This window comes from Schistocerca cancellata, chromosome 2 (genome assembly GCF_023864275.1).
Source record: "Schistocerca cancellata isolate TAMUIC-IGC-003103 chromosome 2, iqSchCanc2.1, whole genome shotgun sequence".
NCBI classification, from domain to species: domain Eukaryota; kingdom Metazoa; phylum Arthropoda; class Insecta; order Orthoptera; family Acrididae; genus Schistocerca; species Schistocerca cancellata.
The window spans coordinates 134,496,766-134,516,439 of record NC_064627.1 but is presented as its reverse complement, the minus strand read 5'-3'; positions in this window follow the sequence as shown (position 1 = coordinate 134,516,439).

The following is a 19,674-nucleotide window of genomic DNA, read 5'->3' as shown; positions in this document are numbered from 1 at the left end:
GATTATACCCGTGGAAGGCGTGCACTGAAGGAGCGTTAGACTGAACTACTCGCCATCAGACCTCCTTTTAGAACACACATGTCTTACAAGGACCAATGGACCTCAGACGGTGCTCCAGGAATCGATATCTGACAAGGTCCGGCAACAAACACTTTCGCGAGCGATGAGATAGGCAGCCAAGAGTTGCATTCACTTCACAAGATGGTAACTCAGACTAGTGGCAGTCTAACGAATGACTAATGATAATCTTGTTGAAGCTACCGGACGTCCAATAAACCAAATGCAACAATGGAACAATACACCAAAGCCGGGACCGGTGGTCTGCACTACGTCCCCAGAATACTGTGTTTAGAGCGCCCAGAACCAGAAAGGAATCACTACCACCAGAGTAGAAGAATCACCAACCGGCCTACAATCAAGAAAGCTGTGAAAACTACACGCCTTACCGTTACATACACTGACCCCCAGTGCAGGTAACTGTGGCGTTAGCGGCCACCAGACAAGAAAAATTACCGCTGGTTGAACTTAACAAATTGCAACAAGTTGAACGCAGTAAATAGTAATAAGATATCGAGGAACGCTAATCAGATCCGCCTTCCCCAAGCACTCCACTCGCTGCTCTTTCCCTCGGAGGCACTACAAGCAGCAACACGAACCCAAGTCTCTGCAGAATCGCGACATATCATAATGTTGGGGGTTTCTCTAGCTGGATTGAAATGCACTCATATTAAAGCTTGGTGGATACGGTTTACGACGAGATCGTATACTCTCGTGACCAGAGCCCTTCCGTCTGGCAGTCTCTACGTGCCGCCAGCGGTCCCGGCGTGTTCGAGCACTGCGCGGACCTGAGTCCCCAACCGAACTGGCTCACTCACACTACCCGGCAAAACAACGACGTCGCCCCAAAGGTAGGGTAGCAGCTACTACATATCGATAACCGCCGCTGCTGCCACTAGCGGAGAGGCAACGCTTGCGAAACCGAGTGGCGCCAGTCAACACGAGAAGTAGACAAACAACCGCAACCATGCCAACTAAAGGATAGAGTCTGGCCCCCAGCAGAGGGCGGAAACCTGCAAACAGCACCAACGCGAGCTGCAGCACGGCTCAATCGATTCTACTGATCGAGTGCTCTAAGCTAGTGGGGCTGCAGTTGAAACGTCCCCTTAGAAATATTGTACACATGACTGTGCTTAAACTGACACACAATATTTTTAGCGCAACGCAATCTGACTTTCAATAATCCCTACAAAACAATGGGCCTGACTAACATTAATCTATACCTTTCAGAAATCACTTACCTCACCAAAAATCTTCATTACTCGAACTACTGCAATACAGCGAGCACCATTACTGCCAGCTAAATAAAAGATTCAAACTACGGAAGTCACTAACTACTGATAGGGATAGTTAGCAAATGAAAGATTTTAATAGAGAACAAACAATGTATTTACCTTAATAGTCATAATATATACAGTAGTTCATAATATCCATTTTTACAAATTTCCAAACTCCGCCATCTCTCTCCCCACATCCACCACTGCTGGCGGCTCACCTCCAACTGCGCAACGCTACGCGCTGTTCACATCCAGCTGCCGCTGCCCAACACTACAATGGCAGACATCAATGCAAACTAGCCACAGACTGCACACAGCACAGCCAGTGATTTTCATATAGAGCGCTACGTAACGTTGCCAATAAGAAAACATAAACAGCCTACTTACACAGTATTTATATCTTCGAGGAGAGGCTGTGCTCTACAACATAATTTTAAATGAAAGAATAGATTCTGTTCTTCTCTAGTCGTCAGTGGTCTTCAGTTCCGCTACGTTTGCTTAATGAATTTATTACAATGTGTTTTGCTGCTCAGACACACTCGTGCTAGGGGATGTTGCGTCCTACATAGAGTCTCTTTTACACTGATGACCCAAAACGTTATGATCTATTGCTCAATACTTTGTTTGTCCATCTCTGGAACGAAATAATTCACTGATTCCGCGTACCAGGAATCCGACAGTTTGTTGGTAGGTTCGTGGAAGCATGCGGCATTAGATGTTTAAGCACAGGTCAGGTAACTCTCGTAAATAAGGGGCGCTGATTTGCTCATGTGATGATGGCACCCGATGGCGATCCGGATGGGTTCCACAGGATTTTCATCTGGCTCTTCAGACCACTGTGGGACGGTTTTGGCACCGACACAGTGACAGCTATACTGCTGAAAGATGACATCACCGTCGGGGAGGACATCCAGCATGAAGAGATGCTGGAGTTTCGCAGGTGTCTGCATGTCTGCGATTACGACCACAGGTCCCATTCATGCGCAGGAGAATGTCTCTCATAGCATAATACTGCCCCCACCAGCCTGCGTCCATGGTGGGCTGCTCGTTTCGAGCCACCGTCCACCTCGATGACGGCGTTTATACAGACGACCGTCGACCTATTGCAGCAAAAATGAAACTTCCTGGCAGATTAAAACTGTGTGCCGGACCTAGACTCGAACTCGGGACCTTTGCCTTTCGCGGGCAAGTGCTCTGCCGACTGAGCTACCCAAGCACGACTCACGCCCCGTCCTCACAGCTTCACTTCTGCCAGTACCTCGTCTCCTGCCTTCCAAACTTCACAGAAGCTCTCCTGCGAACCTTGCAGAACTAGCACTCCTGAAAGAAAGGATACTGCGGAGACATGGCTTAGCCACAGCCTGGGGGATGTTTCCAGAATGAGATTTTCACTCTGCAGCGGAGTGTGCGCTGATATGAAACTTCCTGGCAGATTAAAAATGTGTGCCCGACCGAGACTCGAACTCGGGACCTTTGCCTTTCGCGGGCAAGTGCTCTGCCGACTGAGCTACCCAAGCAAGACTCACACCCCGTCCTCACAGCTTCACTTCTGCCATTACCTCGTCTCCTGCCTTCCAAACTTTACAGAAGCTCTCCTGCGAACGTTGCAGAACTAGCACTCCTGAAAGAAAGGATATTGCGGAGACATGGCTTAGCCTCAGCCTGGGGGATGTTTCCAGAATGAGATTTTCACTCTGCAGCGGAGTGTGCGCTGATATGAAACTTCCTGGCAGATTAAAAATGTGTGCCCGACCGAGACTCGAACTCGGGACCTTTGCCTTTCGCGGGCAAGTGCTCTGCCGACTGAGCTACCCAAGCAAGACTCACACCCCGTCCTCACAGCTTCACTTCTGCCAGTACCTCGTCTCCTGCCTTCCAAACTTTACAGAAGCTCTCCTGCGAACGTTGCAGAACTAGCACTCCTGAAAGAAAGGATATTGCGGAGACATGGCTTAGCCTCAGCCTGGGGGATGATTCCAGAATGAGATTTTTACTCTTCAGCGGAGTGTGCGCTGATATGAAAGTTCCTGGCAGATTAAAAATGTGTGCCCGACCGAGACTCGAACTCTCCGCAGGAGAGGTTCTGTAGGGTTTGGAAGGTAGGACACGAGGTACTGGCAGAAGTAAAGCTGTGAGGAGGGGGCGTGAGTCGTGCTTCGGTAGCTCAGATGGTAGAGCACTTGCCTGCGAAAGGCAAAGGTCCCGAGTTCGAGTCTCGGTGCGGCACACAGTTTTAATCTGCCAGGAAGTTTCATATCAGCGCACACTCCGCTGCAGAGTGAAAATCTCGTTCTGCAGCAAAAATGTTAATCACTCGAAAAGCCGACACGTTTCCATTGATCGACGGTCGAATACCGATGGTCCCTGCCCACTGCAAAAGTCAACTAAGGATGGTCTGCTGCGGAGCTCCGTGTACGATGAACGGTTTGCTTGCACCGGCTCTTTGTGCTCTTTCGGCAGGGATGCCACAGATCACCATCTCTTCTACTTTACAGAGCAGACAAGCCTCCGAAGCCCACGTTCTGTGAAGATGATGATGATGTTTGGTTTGTGGGGCGCTCAACTGCGTGGTTATCAGCGCCCGTACAATTATCCAATCTTTGCTCAGTCCAATTTCGCCACTATCCTGGATGATGATGAAATGATGAGGACAACACAAACACCCAATCATCTCGAGGCAGGTGAAAATCCCTGACCCCGCCGGGAATCGAACCCGGGACCCCGTGCTCGGGAAGCGAGAGCGCTACCGCGAGACCACGAGCGGCGGACGTTGTTTACGTTCTGTGAAGAGTCCGACCGTTTAGCACCTTGTGGTAGTTTCACTGTCCTGCTACGTCTTCCCGTAGTTACTAACGACAGAAGCACGTGAACATTCGACCAGCTTTGCCGCTTTCAAGATAATAATTCACAGGCTCTGCATAATAATAATATGTCCTTTGCCAGTCGCGTGTCTCAATGGATTTGCCGTGCTGAGTGGCCGCGCGGTTTCAGGCGTCATGTCACGGATTGCGCGGCCCCTCCCGCCGGGGGTTCGAGTCCTCCCTCGGGCGTGGGTATTTCTGTTGTTCTTAGCATAAGTTATTTTAAGTAGTGTGTAAGTCTAGGGTCTGACGAACTCAGAAGTTTGGTCCCTTAGGAATTCATACTTTTTTTTCCCCAATGGATTTCCCCATTTGCAGCCCACATGTTCGCTAGGGTGATCCCCCGCCCGTGTCTACTCCGCTTTCATTCTTTTGTTGCACCGTCACGTGCCTGAAACGCCACTTGGCGTCATCCAACGTCGCTATGGGCATTGGTCATAATGCTTTGGCCGGTCAGTGTATAACTTTGCGAGTGTAATGAAGGCAGTTCGGTCTATTCTCTTCTGACCATTTTCTGCTGACCTCGCTCGCAGTCGCACACAAGAGTTTCGAGGTTGCTCTATTGCTGACCGAGTAACCGTGTTGAAATGTTTGCGCTTCCCGGCTGGTGGCTGTTGATAATTCAGCATGATCAAGTAACGGCAGCTGTTTGAACTGACAAAATTTCACTCTCCCGTTTCCTTACTAATTTGTCGCGTAACAGACTGGGTACACCGTCATACTAATGAGTGGCTTCATACTGCCAAGTTCTTTGTAAATTTCGCACAGTTTTGTAATGAATAAAATAACGTCACATGTCCTCTTAACCTGTGAAGTTTCATTTAATTTCATCGTTTCCTTCAGGGTGTGTCACTCGTTTTGCTAAAAAATGTATATTTCCACGTCACATCTTTGAGGTGTTACTTTTCAGTGGTATAATTAGCACGTTTCCTAAAATGAGGATGAAATTGTTAGCTTCGAACGGAATTAATCTCTGGATGTTCACTGCAAGTGACAAATCTAGTGTAACGGGAATAATTAATAAGAATTATCTCAAGCACCTGAAACGTTGATAAACCTGTAACACCGAATTATTATTTGGGTTGCTTTCTAGACAAGATGTCCAGGAAAATGTGTTACTTACACTTCTATAAATACAAATACCTTACGAAATATAAAATAGGAACAGACATAGTATATCTGTTAACTGAAGGAGGGGACTCATGTTTTCGTTATGGAAGTTTCAGATACCTGCATTATTGCGCACGACTCGGCAATTTGGAGTTATGCTTGAAAGTTTTGATCGTATCTGGTTCGAATCATGTTGTGAAGAAACCTCTGCAGACACAAACGAATCAAGCTAATGATAATACTACTCGTGGTAACGTGTAATGTATTATACGGAAAATGTATCGTCGTCAACGTTGCTACATAAGGATTCCGGTCGTCTTGTGGAAATGATAACGCACTACACCTGACGTTCCACAAAAATTGTAGAAATGCACAACGTTTCCTGAAGACTCAAAGCACCTGAATGTCATACGACGTGATAGTTTAAACAACTTTTAATGAAATTTATACCTCGGAATATTGTGACACAGTTTTAGCATGGAATAAATATTCACACGTTCAGATAATACGGCACCGAGATAAGTATATTACAAATAACCTAGTCTTAGGAACTGTGACATAATGGACTCTACCACTCCACACTGAACTGATATTTCTGTAGCAACGTTGTAGAATGGCAGAGGGAAGATGTATACAAGGAGAGAGGGAACGTTATACACCCAATAACTACAGAAATAGGATTGTTGCATATGTATGGTAGATATGAATACTCTAACCTGACGCATAACACTATTGTGGTGTGAGATTCACAGCCAGAAACCTACATACAGCTTTCTGTGGATGAGAAACACGCGATTATCTTTCTAACGATGACTGGTTTCCAGAGGAGTCGCTTGGAAACGACTTATCTACCATACGAGTAAACCGTAGATAAACACTATTGACAAGGGCACTCACACAAATAAACAGTCTCAGGTGGATGTTTACGTCTCTGCGCCAGCCACTCCGGGGTAGGTCTAATGGGGTACTAGCAAATGATTACATTGTAACATTTTGGTAAAAGAAGACGAAGCTCAGAAATGAAAACGGTGTTGTGTTAATCATGTATTAGGTAACGGTGAATCACTTCATAACTGTTTCATCGTCATAAAAAATTATATTGTGTACAAAAATTTCCTGAAATATTAAAAGGAAGGGCTATTATACTGTTCCATTTCGCATCGAAGTCATAATAAATTGAAAACAACGTTCACTTAATATGTACGATGCCTTATATTACAAAAGTAAGTGCCTATTTCAGTTCTTGTTTCCGAAATGGGTCGGAGAAAATTACGTTCAACCTTAAGAGTAATTACAACTTAATATTTTGGAGAGAGGGAGTGGGGGGAGGTTATTAGACAAAGCGTTTAACTGTGTTCGATAATGTAGCCAGCACTGTTCTCTCTACGTGTTTATTTTCTCCGTTGTGTCTGAATAAGGAAGTGAAATCAGTTTCTACCGACAAGAAAGGTACTGCTGTCAGGCCAAGAGAACAATCAACAGTGCAAATAGTAATTTTGCACCGATTTAACAGCGTAAAATTACGAAGAAAGTAAGAAATCACCGTTCGACTACTTTTATACTATCAAAATATACGTTGTAAATAGTCTTCACCAAGACTATTTACAACACATCCGCGGGGAAAGCTTGAAGAGTCACAAAACATACCTTATATTATCAGTGTAGCGAAACAAAAGAAAACAATAACTGCTATAAAGCTATGGCTTCATCGGTAAACATGTCAACTGAAGAAAAAGACCATAGATACACGCTGTTGAAGCATTTAAGTTCAGCTGCTCTTCTCATGAGCAAAATGTCAACAATGAGTAACTAAAAATCAGCAAGTCAGCAAATTTGCATTCATTGATGGTCGCAGCGATGTAATCCGAAATAACTTCTCACTTATGCAAAACATGTTCTTTGCGTAGGGAAAGATAATTACAATAACGCCCAGGCTTCACGCAATTATAAATACTTAGGTGTTTACTCAGTTGTAAATATTAAATGCAATATCACAGTATTTTTACCAGCGTAATTTTTTAGCAAATAACTCATTTGTGTTTGCACCTGTAAGATGTTCAAGCCAATTACAAACCTTCGGTTATTTTCCGTTTACTTGTGCCCTCAGTCTGCGATATTTTGGAAAGGACAACACTTTCCTGTTGGACTGTAATTAAATGCCGGACGGAGTGGCCGAGTGGTTCTAGGCTCTACAGTCTGGAGCCGTGCGACCGCTACGGTCGCAGGTTCGAATCCTGCCTCGGGCATGGATGTGTGTGATGTCCTTAGGTTAGTTAGGTTTAAGTAGTTCTAAGTTCTAGGCGACTGATGACCTCAACAGTTAAGTCCCATAGTACTGAGAGCCATTTGAACCATTTTTTTGTAATTAAATGTGTGTATTAAGCGCGATCGTGATTTCGGCCGGTTATGCCACTCTCGAGCGATGGCCCACTATGAAGTACGCCAATACATGGTCCGTTCTTAGTCGAGTCAGTCATGTTCATCTATTCTATGTGTCGAAGACAAAATCTTCATCATTTACATGAAATGCTACGCTCCTTTACACAGGGTATTTCAAAAATACTTTTACTAACTTTGGAGAAAGGTTCCTTACACGGAAACAAGGAAAAATGTCGAGTAAACACGAGATCTAAAACGAATACCTTAAGATCTATAAACACTTGTTGTGTTTCAATGCAGCGAAGATGATCAAGTGTTCATAGCTCTTAAGATGTGCATTTTAGATTCCATGCCCACTAGATATTTTTTTCTAGTTTCTTTGTCGGGAATCTTTTCTCAAAGTCTGTAAAATAATTTTTTGAAACACCCAGTATAAATGACGAATTATACTCATGTTCAGAAAAAAACAGAACTTCGAGAATGACTAGAGGTAGGAGTTTCTTATACACTGGACATGTACATTAGTATATTCTGTAGAAATGATTAGCATTTCGGTCACCTCGATTCAACATGTGTCCTGTTGCCTAGTAGTCACAGGGTCCGCCATGGGCCCTGATAACTTGTTCCATGTGTGATGGACCAATGGGGTCCTGTGGGATAGCCATCCATGCTGCATTTTGCTAGTTCTAAAGTTCATTGTGGTGTTTGGCACTGAGTCACAGCATTGAACCCGTCGTTTCGCCATATTTCACACGTTTTCTATTGGCGACAAGTCTGCTCATCTGGCGAGCCTGGTCATAAGGCTGACATCTTGTGACACCAAGATGGCACGTGTTCGTGCGGCAACATACTGTCGTCCACTGCCTTGCTGAAAAATGGTTCTGGGGTGTCGTGCAGAAAGAATATAGCTGCGGGTCACAGGAGGTCATTCACGTAGCTCAAGCTGGTCAGAGTGGCCTGGACACGCACCAACTGTGATTTGTGGTTGAACCCAACAGCACCCCACTCCATAAGCCCTTGAGCTGGAGCTGTATGTTTCGTGCGAATGCAGCCACTGTGGTGCCGCTCCCACTGTTCGTGGTGAATCAAAACGTGGTCATCATTTTCAAATAAACACCTTCTTCAAAGACGAAGAAGTGGACGACGCTAACGTACCCATGCAGTAATAAACGGCGACAGAGTGCCATCCCTGATAGCGTACGATGTGTTACAAGATTCCACTGTTGAGCCAGAGACGTCGGAGAACTGTCCTCCTCGTATTCCACGGCCTTTCGTGACCCATTCTGGACGAACGTACTGCACTGTACGACCACACGAGCAGCAATTCCCCGGATGGATGCACCACATTCTCTCAAGCCAATAATGCGTCCTCTTTCAAACTCACTGATTTGATGGTACGGTTCGGGCATACGTCAGCGAGGCATTCCGCATGTCTGCTCAAGCCACACTGATCCATTACCTTCGGTTTACAAATGATTCAAATGGCTCTGAACACTATGGGACTTAACATCTGAGGTCATCAGTCCCCTAGAACTTAGAACTACTTCAACCTAACTATCCTAAGGACATCACACACATCCATGCCCGAGGCAGGATTCGAACCTGCGACCGTAGCGGTCGCCCGTTTCCAGACTGAAGCGCCTAGAACCGCTCGACCTCAACGGCCGGCTTCGGTTTACAGCGACAACCAGAATCGTAGGCACATTTCATCGGCAAGTGGTGTAGTGTCGCGATCTCTATGTTGGTCTTGAACCTGAAGGGCGACATGGTTCAAATGCTAATCATTTCTGCAGAACATACTAATGTACACGTCCTGTGAATATGAGAGTCCTTTGTCTAGTCGTTCAAGGCGTTCTATTTTTTTCTGAACATGAGCGTATAAACGTGATTGGCACTGCTCTGTTTGTGTTAAAAGGATCGAGGCATTGATGCACTTCATACTGAGCTACTACTTAGAGTGGTAGAATAGGACATGGTAGCGACCACGGTGAATAAGTATACTTAATAACACTCCAGAAGGAAAACGTAATTTTTTGAAATCTGAACGTCTTAAACCACATCATATAGTTTACGGCGTGACTATCAAAAAAGCATGTAACTAACTAAAGCAAACTTAAATTTTTTATTACTCACGAAACATCTGTGTTACTGAACGGCTATTGCAGTTCATGCTTCATAGTCCCCATTGCAAGTTGTATATCTAAAGACTTCCAGGGGCAACAATAATGTGACTTTCAGTACTTCGTACGGCTACAGATACAAATTAAAAATTAAAATGCTACCATAAATTACTCATTAGGAGGTTAGGAAGTATAATCTTATGCTAAAATTTAACACAGTAAGACAAATATTACAGTGATGAACCTTGTACATACAGCGTGTAATGGATATAAGAGCAGCAGGTGTACTGAACAATATTACGTCAGTATTTACGTCATTTGCAGGTTAATAATTATAGCTATTAGGAATTGTACATTTTTAAGTATGTTAATATCTGTGAGTACATGTGGCAAGAGCAAGCCATTAATGCTAATTTTCCCCTGGGTAGCAGGTCGGGCATTAAAGTGCAGATGCGTGGACGCAGAACGGTTAGTATCTTCTGACAGGCATATTTCAGTTAGTGGTGCAGTTACGACCATGCAGAAAAAAATTTTTGTGCTACGCCCTGCATATATGAAGGCAGGTTAATTCACTACTCGCAAATAACACGATTATATTAATTCACTATACGAGAATGCGAGCACTTACACGTAAACCTACCGAAGGTATACACTTTAATTTTGATCGGCCTTGAATATGTTGTATTGTAGAGTAAAATAAGAAAAAACATTTTTTATAGTGCCCATACGGCCGTTAAGGGAAAAAGATTGAGTTCAATGTTTCTGACTGAATATCCTCGAAACGGTAACAGATATAAGAAACTTCAAATAAACGTTCTATGGCTTTTAATATATGCTACATCAGTGCACCCATATTTGTCAAGATCCCCTCTTCCCCTTCACTATTTTGTTATTCATTTCGACATTTGACTAATAGCAAAACGTACAACATCGTTAATACCAAATTCAATCGTATATGATAAAGCGTTATTCCAAAGATGCATTAAGTCAGAAATAAGCAAGAAATATCTCTTTATCACTATATGCACATCCGATACGTCTCCACTTCAATGCAGACTGTCATTCTGGGTTGTTTGATATGTCTTTTCCAGACAAATCTATTCTAAATGTATATTCGACCCAAGCTGTTTTTCTTTTAATTTTATGAAATGCAAAATATCTTGTATTCTATTTGTGTTTTGTTTTTACATTTGCTATAATATTTTTTATTTTCCATTTAATTTATTTTCGGATATAATTACGTTATATTAAGATTTTTTGTACATTATTGTTGTAACATTATTGTAAGTCAGTACAATAATGAGAAAAGTCCAGAATTGGTCAGGCCAAAGAAAAAAAATTCTGAATGCACTCTTATGTACAGAATATATAGCTTATTTCTGACATGCATCTAGCTTATTTATGACATCTGCGTCATATGATTGAATTGGGTATTAACGACACTATAGTTTTACTATTTGTCAAACGTCTTAATGAAAAATAAAACACTGGGAGAGAAGGGATTTCGAAAAAGAAGTTTTATTTGAAGTTTCTTTTCATATGTGTTATCGTTTCAACGGTAATCCTTCAGGAATATTAAACTCTATTTTTTTTTCAAGGTGGTGATTGACCTCATTAATGACCGTAATGAAGTGTGGTCACGCGAATGCAAAATGGATAGTCTGTACTAAGAGGTGTAGTCCATTTTGTAGCACAGTTACTAGCGTGCAGAAAGTATCATGTAGTCAATTATGTGAAATGTTTCCGGGAATACTCTCAGACGCAGATAAAAAAATAATAAGACACTGAATTACCAATTACCACAATATCTGTACCAATACCTGTAACAAACTGCATTTTCACTGTTCATGCAGTAAAACCGCCCCATCAGGCACGACGTTTTAATTAATTACTTCTTTACTACTAACAGTATTCGCAACACAGTTTGCAGACTGTATCCAATATATCAGTGAAAGCACTTACAAAAATATATCACTACACGGTAGGAGATATGACGTCATGAAAACACAGATGCGTGAAAAACCAGCCCTTGCTTGAAAACTTGCGCGAATTACCCAGACCAGGCTCATCCAATTTTTGAGGGTAAGAGCAGCTAGCTACTGCCAACAAACTTTAAGCATAATTCCTAACGCTTTCGAAACTCATCGTGGTTTACAGTTTTAAAGCAAAACATCTAACACATTAACTCATTTGTAAAGTAATCAGAATTTTGAATTACACGAGAGATCGGGTCTTTTAGGAATCAGGGTTTACTGGTATAAATAGAAGAGCGAGAGACACTGAAGAAAAGTACAAAATTTTTTTAAGGGCTGTAAGGTATGGAAACAGATCAACATTAGATATTTAGAGATACTTACTTACTTATACCGACCGCACAAAACCGCAGCCGGTCCTTGTCCGCACTCAGCCTAGGCTTCCACATTTTCTTGTCATCTGCATCTTCGTCTCCCAGACCCAGTATCTGCATGTCTCCCATGGTATTATCCTGCCACCTCATTTTCGGCCCTCGCAGTGGTCTCTTCCCTTCAGCTTTTCCATCCGTTACAGCCTTTATTGCCGTGTTCTCCCCTCACCTCCTCACATGTCCATACCACCTTAACCTCTTAATTTTCACACTCGCTACGATGTCAGGCGGTGTTCATAGCTGTCTGAGATCTCTGTTTTTCCTTATTCTCTACTGTTCATTTTCTTTCCCTGGTCCATATATTTTTCTCAGTACTTTATTTTCAAAAGCGACAAGTTCCTTCTCTGTTTTCTTTGTTAGGATCCATATCTCACTTGTGTAACAAACTATTGGCTTGATGAAGGTCTGATATATTTTTATTTTTGCCTGCCTAGATAATAACTGCGATCTTATGGTGTTGTGCTTAGCTCCTAGGCATCTTCCCCCAGCTTGAGTTCTTGTTTCTACACTCCTGGAAATTGAAATAAGAACACCGTGAATTCATTGTCCCAGGAAGGGGAAACTTTATTGACACATTCCTGGGGTCAGATACATCACATGATCACACTGACAGAACCACAGGCACATAGACACAGGCAACAGAGCATGCACAATGTCGGCACTAGTACAGTGTATATCCGCCTTTCGCAGCAATGCAGGCTGCTATTCTCCCATGGAGATGATCATAGAGATGCTGGATGTAGTCCTGTGGAACGGCTTGCCATGCCATTTCCACCTGGCGCCTCAGTTGGACCAGCGTTCGTGCTGGACGTGCAGACCACGTGAGACGACGCTTCATCCAGTCCCAAACATGCTCAATGGGGGACAGATCCGGAGATCTTGCTGGCCAGGGTAGTTGACTTACACCTTCTAGAGCACGTTGGGTGGCACGGGATACATGCGGACGTGCATTGTCCTGTTGGAACAGCAAGTTCCCTTGCCGGTCTAGGAATGGTAGAACGATGGGTTCGATGACGGTTTGGATGTACCGTGCACTATTCAGTGTCCCCTCGACGATCACCAGTGGTGTACGGCCAGTGTAGGAGATCGCTCCCCACACCATGATGCCGGGTGTTGGCCCTGTGTGCCTCGGTCGTATGCAGTCCTGATTGTGGCGCTCACCTGCACGGCGCCAAACACGCATACGACCATCATTGGCACCAAGGCAGAAGCGACTCTCATCGCTGAAGACGACACGTCTCCATTCGTCCCTCCATTCGCGCCTGTCGCGACACCACTGGAGGCGGGCTGCACGATGTTGGGGCGTGAGCGGAAGACGGCCTAACGGTGTGCGGGACCGTAGCCCAGCTTCATGGAGACGGTTGCGAATAGTCCTCGCCGATACCCCAGGAGCAACAGTGTCCCTAATCTGCTGGGAAGTGGCGGTGCGGTCCCCTACGGCACTGCGTAGGATCCTACGGTCTTGGCGTGCATCCGTGCGTCGCTGCGGTCCGGTCCCAGGTCGACGGGCACGTGCACCTTCCGCCGACCACTGGCGACAACATCGATGTACTGCGGAGACCTCACGCCCCACGTGTTGAGCAATTCGGCGGTACGTCCACCCGGCCTCCCGCATGCCCACTATACGCCCTCGCTCAAAGTCCGTCAATGGCGTGCATCCGTGCGTCGCTGCGGTCCGGTCCCAGGTCGACGGGCACGTGCACCTTCCGCCGACCACTGGCGACAACATCGATGTACTGCGGAGACCTCACGCCCCACGTGTTGAGCAATTCGGCGGTACGTCCACCCGGCCTCCCGCATGCCCACTATACGCCCTCGCTCAAAGTCCGTCAACTGCACATACGGTTCACGTCCACGCTGTCGCGGCATGCTACCAGTGTTAAAGACTGTGATGGAGCTCCGTATGCCACGGCAAACTGGCTGACACTGACGGCGGCGGTGCACAAATGCTGCGCAGCTAGCGCCATTCGACGGCCAACACCGCGGTTCCTGGTGTGTCCGCTGTGCCGTGCGTGTGATCATTGCTTGTACAGCCCTCTCGCAGTGTCCGGAGCAAGTATGGTGGGTCTGACACACCGGTGTCAATGTGTTCTTTTTTCCATTTCCAGGAGTGTATTTCTTGTTCTGTGAGGTTTTGTTGGTTAATGTTCACACCGAGGTACGTGAATGTGTCTGTCTCCTGTATTGTTAGATTTCCTATTTTTAGATGGTTTGGTCCTAAATCAGCTCTTCTTCCTACTACTATGAACTTTGTTTTACTTTCATTTATACTTACACCTACTTCCTTAGCTTCTTCCATGAGCATGGTCCCCATTTTCTCCAGGTCTTCCACGTTATTTCCTATCAGCACAATATCATCCGAGAAAAACCAGGACATTTTTTTTCCTATGGTAACTCCTGCACTTTCACATGTAACTCTCCTCAGGGTGTTGTTGAGTGCCAAACTGAACGGGGTTGGTGATATAATATCACCCTGGCTCACTCCTGTTATTACTTCAAATGCTTCTGAGAACTCTCCCTGCACTTTCACTCTACACTTTCATTCAATTACACAAATTTTAGTTAGTTGTAACAGCTTTTCAGGTATCTCATATTCTGCCATTATGCTCCACATTTCCTCTCATACTATGCTGTCATATGCTTTGTTGAAATCTAGAAACAGGCAAAAGGTATCATGATTGTGCTCCCAGTTCTTATATATTTAGAGATAGCTTTGTTGATATCTATCATAGGTCGCAATATAATAAAATACACTCCTGGAAATGGAAAAAAGAACACATTGACACCGGTGTCTCAGACCCACCATACTTGCTCCGGACACTGCGAGAGGGCTGTACAAGCAATGATCACACGCACGGCACAGCGGACACACCAGGAACCGCGGTGTTGGCCGTCGAATGGTGTTAGCTGCGCAGCATTTGTGCACCGCCGCCGTCACTGTCAGCCAGTTTGCCGTGGCATACGGAGCTCCATCGCAGTCTTTAACACTGGTAGCATGTCGCGACAGCGTGGACGTGAACCGTATGTGCAGTTGACGGACTTTGAGCGAGGGCGTATAGTGGGCATGCGGGAGGCCGGGTGGACGTACCGCCGAATTGCTCAACACGTGGGGCGTGAGGTCTCCACAGTACATCGATGTTGTCGCCAGTGGTCGGCGGAAGGTGCACGTGCCCGTCGACCTGGGACCGGACCGCAGCGACGCACGGATGCACGCCAAGACCGTAGGATCCTACGCAGTGCCGTAGGGGACCGCACCGCCACTTCCCAGCAAATTAGGGACACTGTTGCTCCTGGGGTATCGGCGAGGACCATTCGCAACCGTCTCCATGAAGCTGGGCTACGGTCCCGCACACCGTTAGGCCGTCTTCCGCTCACGCCCCAACATCGTGCAGCCCGCCTCCAGTGGTTCGCGACAGGCGTGAATGGAGGGACGAATGGAGACGTGTCGTCTTCAGCGATGAGAGTCGCTTCTGCCTTGGTGCCAATGATGGTCGTATGCGTGTTTGGCGCCGTGCAGGTGAGCGCCACAATCAGGACTGCATACGACCGAGGCACACAGGGCCAACACCCGGCATCATGGTGTGGGGAGCGATCTCCTACACTGGCCGTACACCACTGGTGATCGTCGAGGGGACACTGAATAGTGCACGGTACATCCAAACCGTCATCGAACCCATCGTTCTACCATTCCTAGACCGGCAAGGGAACTTGCTGTTCCAACAGGACAATGCACGTCCGCATGTATCCCGTGCCACCCAACGTGCTCTAGAAGGTGTAAGTCAACTACCCTGGCCAGCAAGATCTCCGGATCTGTCCCCCATTGAGCATGTTTGGGACTGGATGAAGCGTCGTCTCACGCGGTCTGCACGTCCAGCACGAACGCTGGTCCAACTGAGGCTCCAGGTGGAAATGGCATGGCAAGCCGTTCCACAGGACTACATCCAGCATCTCTACGATCGTCTCCATGGGAGAATAGCAGCCTGCATTGCTGCGAAAGGTGGATATACACTGTACTAGTGCCGACATTGTGCATGCTCTGTTGCCTGTGTCTATGTGCCTGTGGTTCTGTCAGTGTGATCATGTGATGTATCTGACCCCAGGAATGTGTCAATAAAGTTCCCCCTTCCTGGGACAATGAATTCACGGTGTTCTTATTTCAATTTCCAGGAGTGTATTCCAATTAAAGAACTGTAAAGACTTACTAGTCAAAAGCCAAATGCCGGCTATAATTTATACACCACTCTAGACGGAGAGCAAAACAAATTAATCCAAATGTTAAAATGTAAACATATGGTTTTCAAAACCAAGTTTTGAACGCACCTGAAAAAAGCCCTGATAATGTGTGTGTGTGTACTACCTGTCTGTATACGGCCTCACGGAAAAAATGAAAGGCGCAGAAGACATGGTCGGGTGTCAATGTTACTTCACACACGTCAAACCATCAGTGGGTTTTCAAATGATTAAAGTTGCAATTTCCTTTGACATGTAGAAGGGACATCAGAGTACAGTACTGTTATTTGTGTTTAATGTTGTTACCAGGTCTGATAGGGTATGTAAGGGAAGAAAAAAGTGTCAAATGTTCAGTGACCACTGTGTAGGCACGGAGATGCAGCGTATTCGTGTGATATGGCGTTATCAGCACCTAACAGAGTCTGAATGTGGCCTCATTATGGATTTCCAACTAACTGGCTGGTGGCATCATGCAATACCAAGGTTTGTAGGGTATTCAGATGTCACAGTGGCGCAATGTTGGACTGCACAGGAAGTTGAGGCTAGGCATCTTCTTCTTCAAGGCTCTCGTCTACCACATCTGTACAGCCTACAGCAATATCGCCGTATTGTGCAATAAGCGCATCGTAATCCCTTCACTTCTGCGCCTGTCGTATGAGAACAAGTGGTGGACTCAGTGCAACGTTCTGTGTCATCTCGTAAGAGTGGCCAGAGACTAGCTGCAGCCGAACCTTCCATGCGTATACCGCCGTAAACAGCACAACACAAACGCCTACGTTTGGAGTATTGCCGTGACTAGGCAGCTAGGACTGTTGATGAATGGTAGTGCATTGTGTTCAGCGATGAGTTGCCATGGGAGGGCTCCCATTCTTCCAATGATTTGGAGAGGCACAGCAGTGTTACTACAGGGCTTGTGGCGTGGCGAGCTATCAGGTCACCAGTTAATTGGATGACAACGATACTGAGGATACGAATATTCAGCCGATGAATTTGACACTTTGCTGATAGTGCTAGAGAGAACTCTGATGGGTCAACGGTACATCACGAACATCCTGCATCCGCATGTGTTACCTCTCGTGCACAGTATCTGGTCGTCCACACATGGCACATGTCTCTATGAACCGTCTGTGTGATGCTGAGGTACTGCCATGGCTAGGAAGGACCCCAGATCTGTTCCTGATAGAATATGTGTGGGATAAGCACGAACGTCAACTCCGCCCAAGTGTCAGTATAAAGTTATAACAGCTGTGGGCCAGCTTTCGCCAGAAGAGTATGCTGCAGCTATACCCTGATCAGCCGGTACATTATGACCACCAGCCTACTATCGATATAAACTCGTCCAGGCGACTGCAACGTCACCTGGAGACGAATGACTGCTAGTCAGACACACGCATAGTGCATATACACTCCTGGAAATTGAAATAAGAACACCGTGAATTCATTGTCCCAGGAAGGGGAAACTTTATTGACACATTCCTGGGGTCAGATACATCACATGATCACACTGACAGAACCACAGGCACATAGACACAGGCAACAGAGCATGCACAATGTCGGCACTAGTACAGTGTATATCCACCTTTCGCAGCAATGCAGGCTGCTATTCTCCCATGAAGACGATCGTAGAGATGCTGGATGTAGTCCAGTGGAACGGCTTGCCATGCCATTTCCACCTGGCGCCTCAGTTGGACCAGCGTTCGTGCTGGACGTGCAGACCGCGTGAGACGACGCTTCATCCAGTCCCAAACATGCTCAATGGGGGACAGATCCGGAGATCTTGCTGGCCAGGGTAGTTGACTTACACCTTCTAGAGCACGTTGGGTGGCACGGGATACATGCGGACGTGCATTGTCCTGTTGGAACAGCAAGTTCCCTTGCCGGTCTAGGAATGGTAGAACGATGGGTTCGATGACGGTTTGGATGTACCGTGCACTATTCAGTGTCCCCTCGACGATCACCAGTGGTGTACGGCCAGTGTAGGAGATCGCTCCCCACACCATGATGCCGGGTGTTGGCCCTGTGTGCCTCGGTCGTATGCAGTCCTGATTGTGGCGCTCACCTGCACGGCGCCAAACACGCATACAACCATCATTGGCACCAAGGCAGAAGCGACTCTCATCGCTGAAGACGACACGTCTCCATTCGTCCCTCCATTCACGCCTGTCGCGACACCACTGGAGGCGGGCTGCACGATGTTGGGGCGTGAGCGGAAGACGGCCTAACGGTGTGCGGGACCGTAGCCCAGCTTCATGGAGACGGTTGCGAATGGTCCTCGCCGATACCCCAGGAGCAACAGTGTCCCTAATTTGCTGGGAAGTGGCGGTGTGGTCCCCTACGGCACTGCGTAGGATCCTACGGTCTTGGCGTGCATCCGTGCGTCGCTGCGGTCCGGTCCCAGGTCGACGGGCACGTGCACCTTCCGCCGACCACTGGCGACAACATCGATGTACTGTGGAGACCTCACGCCCCACGTGTTGAGCAATTCGGCGGTACGTCCACCCGGCCTCCCCCATGCCCACTATACGCCCTCGTTCAAAGTCCGTCAACTGCACATACGGTTCACGTCCACGCTGTCGCGGCATGCTACTAGTGTTAAAGACTGCGATGGAGCTCCGTATGCCACGGCAAACTGGCTGACACTGACGGCGGCGGTGCACAAATGCTGCGCAGCTAGCGCCATTCGACGGCCAACACCGCGGTTCCTGGTGTGTCCGCTGTGCCGTGCGTGTGATCATTGCTTGTACAGCCCTCTCGCAGTGTCCGGAGCAAGTATGGTGGGTCTGAGACACCGGTGTCAATGTGTTCTTTTTCCCATTTCCAGGAGTGTAGTATCACTGAGTGTGCTGTCCGAGTATAGAGTGGGGAAGGTGTGCCATCTATTTGAGTTTGACCGAAGGCAGATTGTGATGGCCTGGGGGCTGGGTAACAGCGTTTCGGAAACTGCACGACTTGTCTGGTGTTCGAGGAGTGCTGTGGTGAGTGTCTTCAACACGTGGCGAAAGCAAATGAAACTATGTCCAGACGTCGTGGGGTTGGACTGTCAGCCCTTATTATATATGTTGGACGTTCTGTGTCCATGCGAAGACATACCAACATCTAACGAGATGCTCAGGAGAAAATAAACATTTATGGCTTGCTCTTGTCACTTTGAGTTACTAACAAGTCTAAATGTATAGTACTGCTAATAGATATAATTATTAGCAAATGAAGTAAATACTCATATAATATTGGTCAGT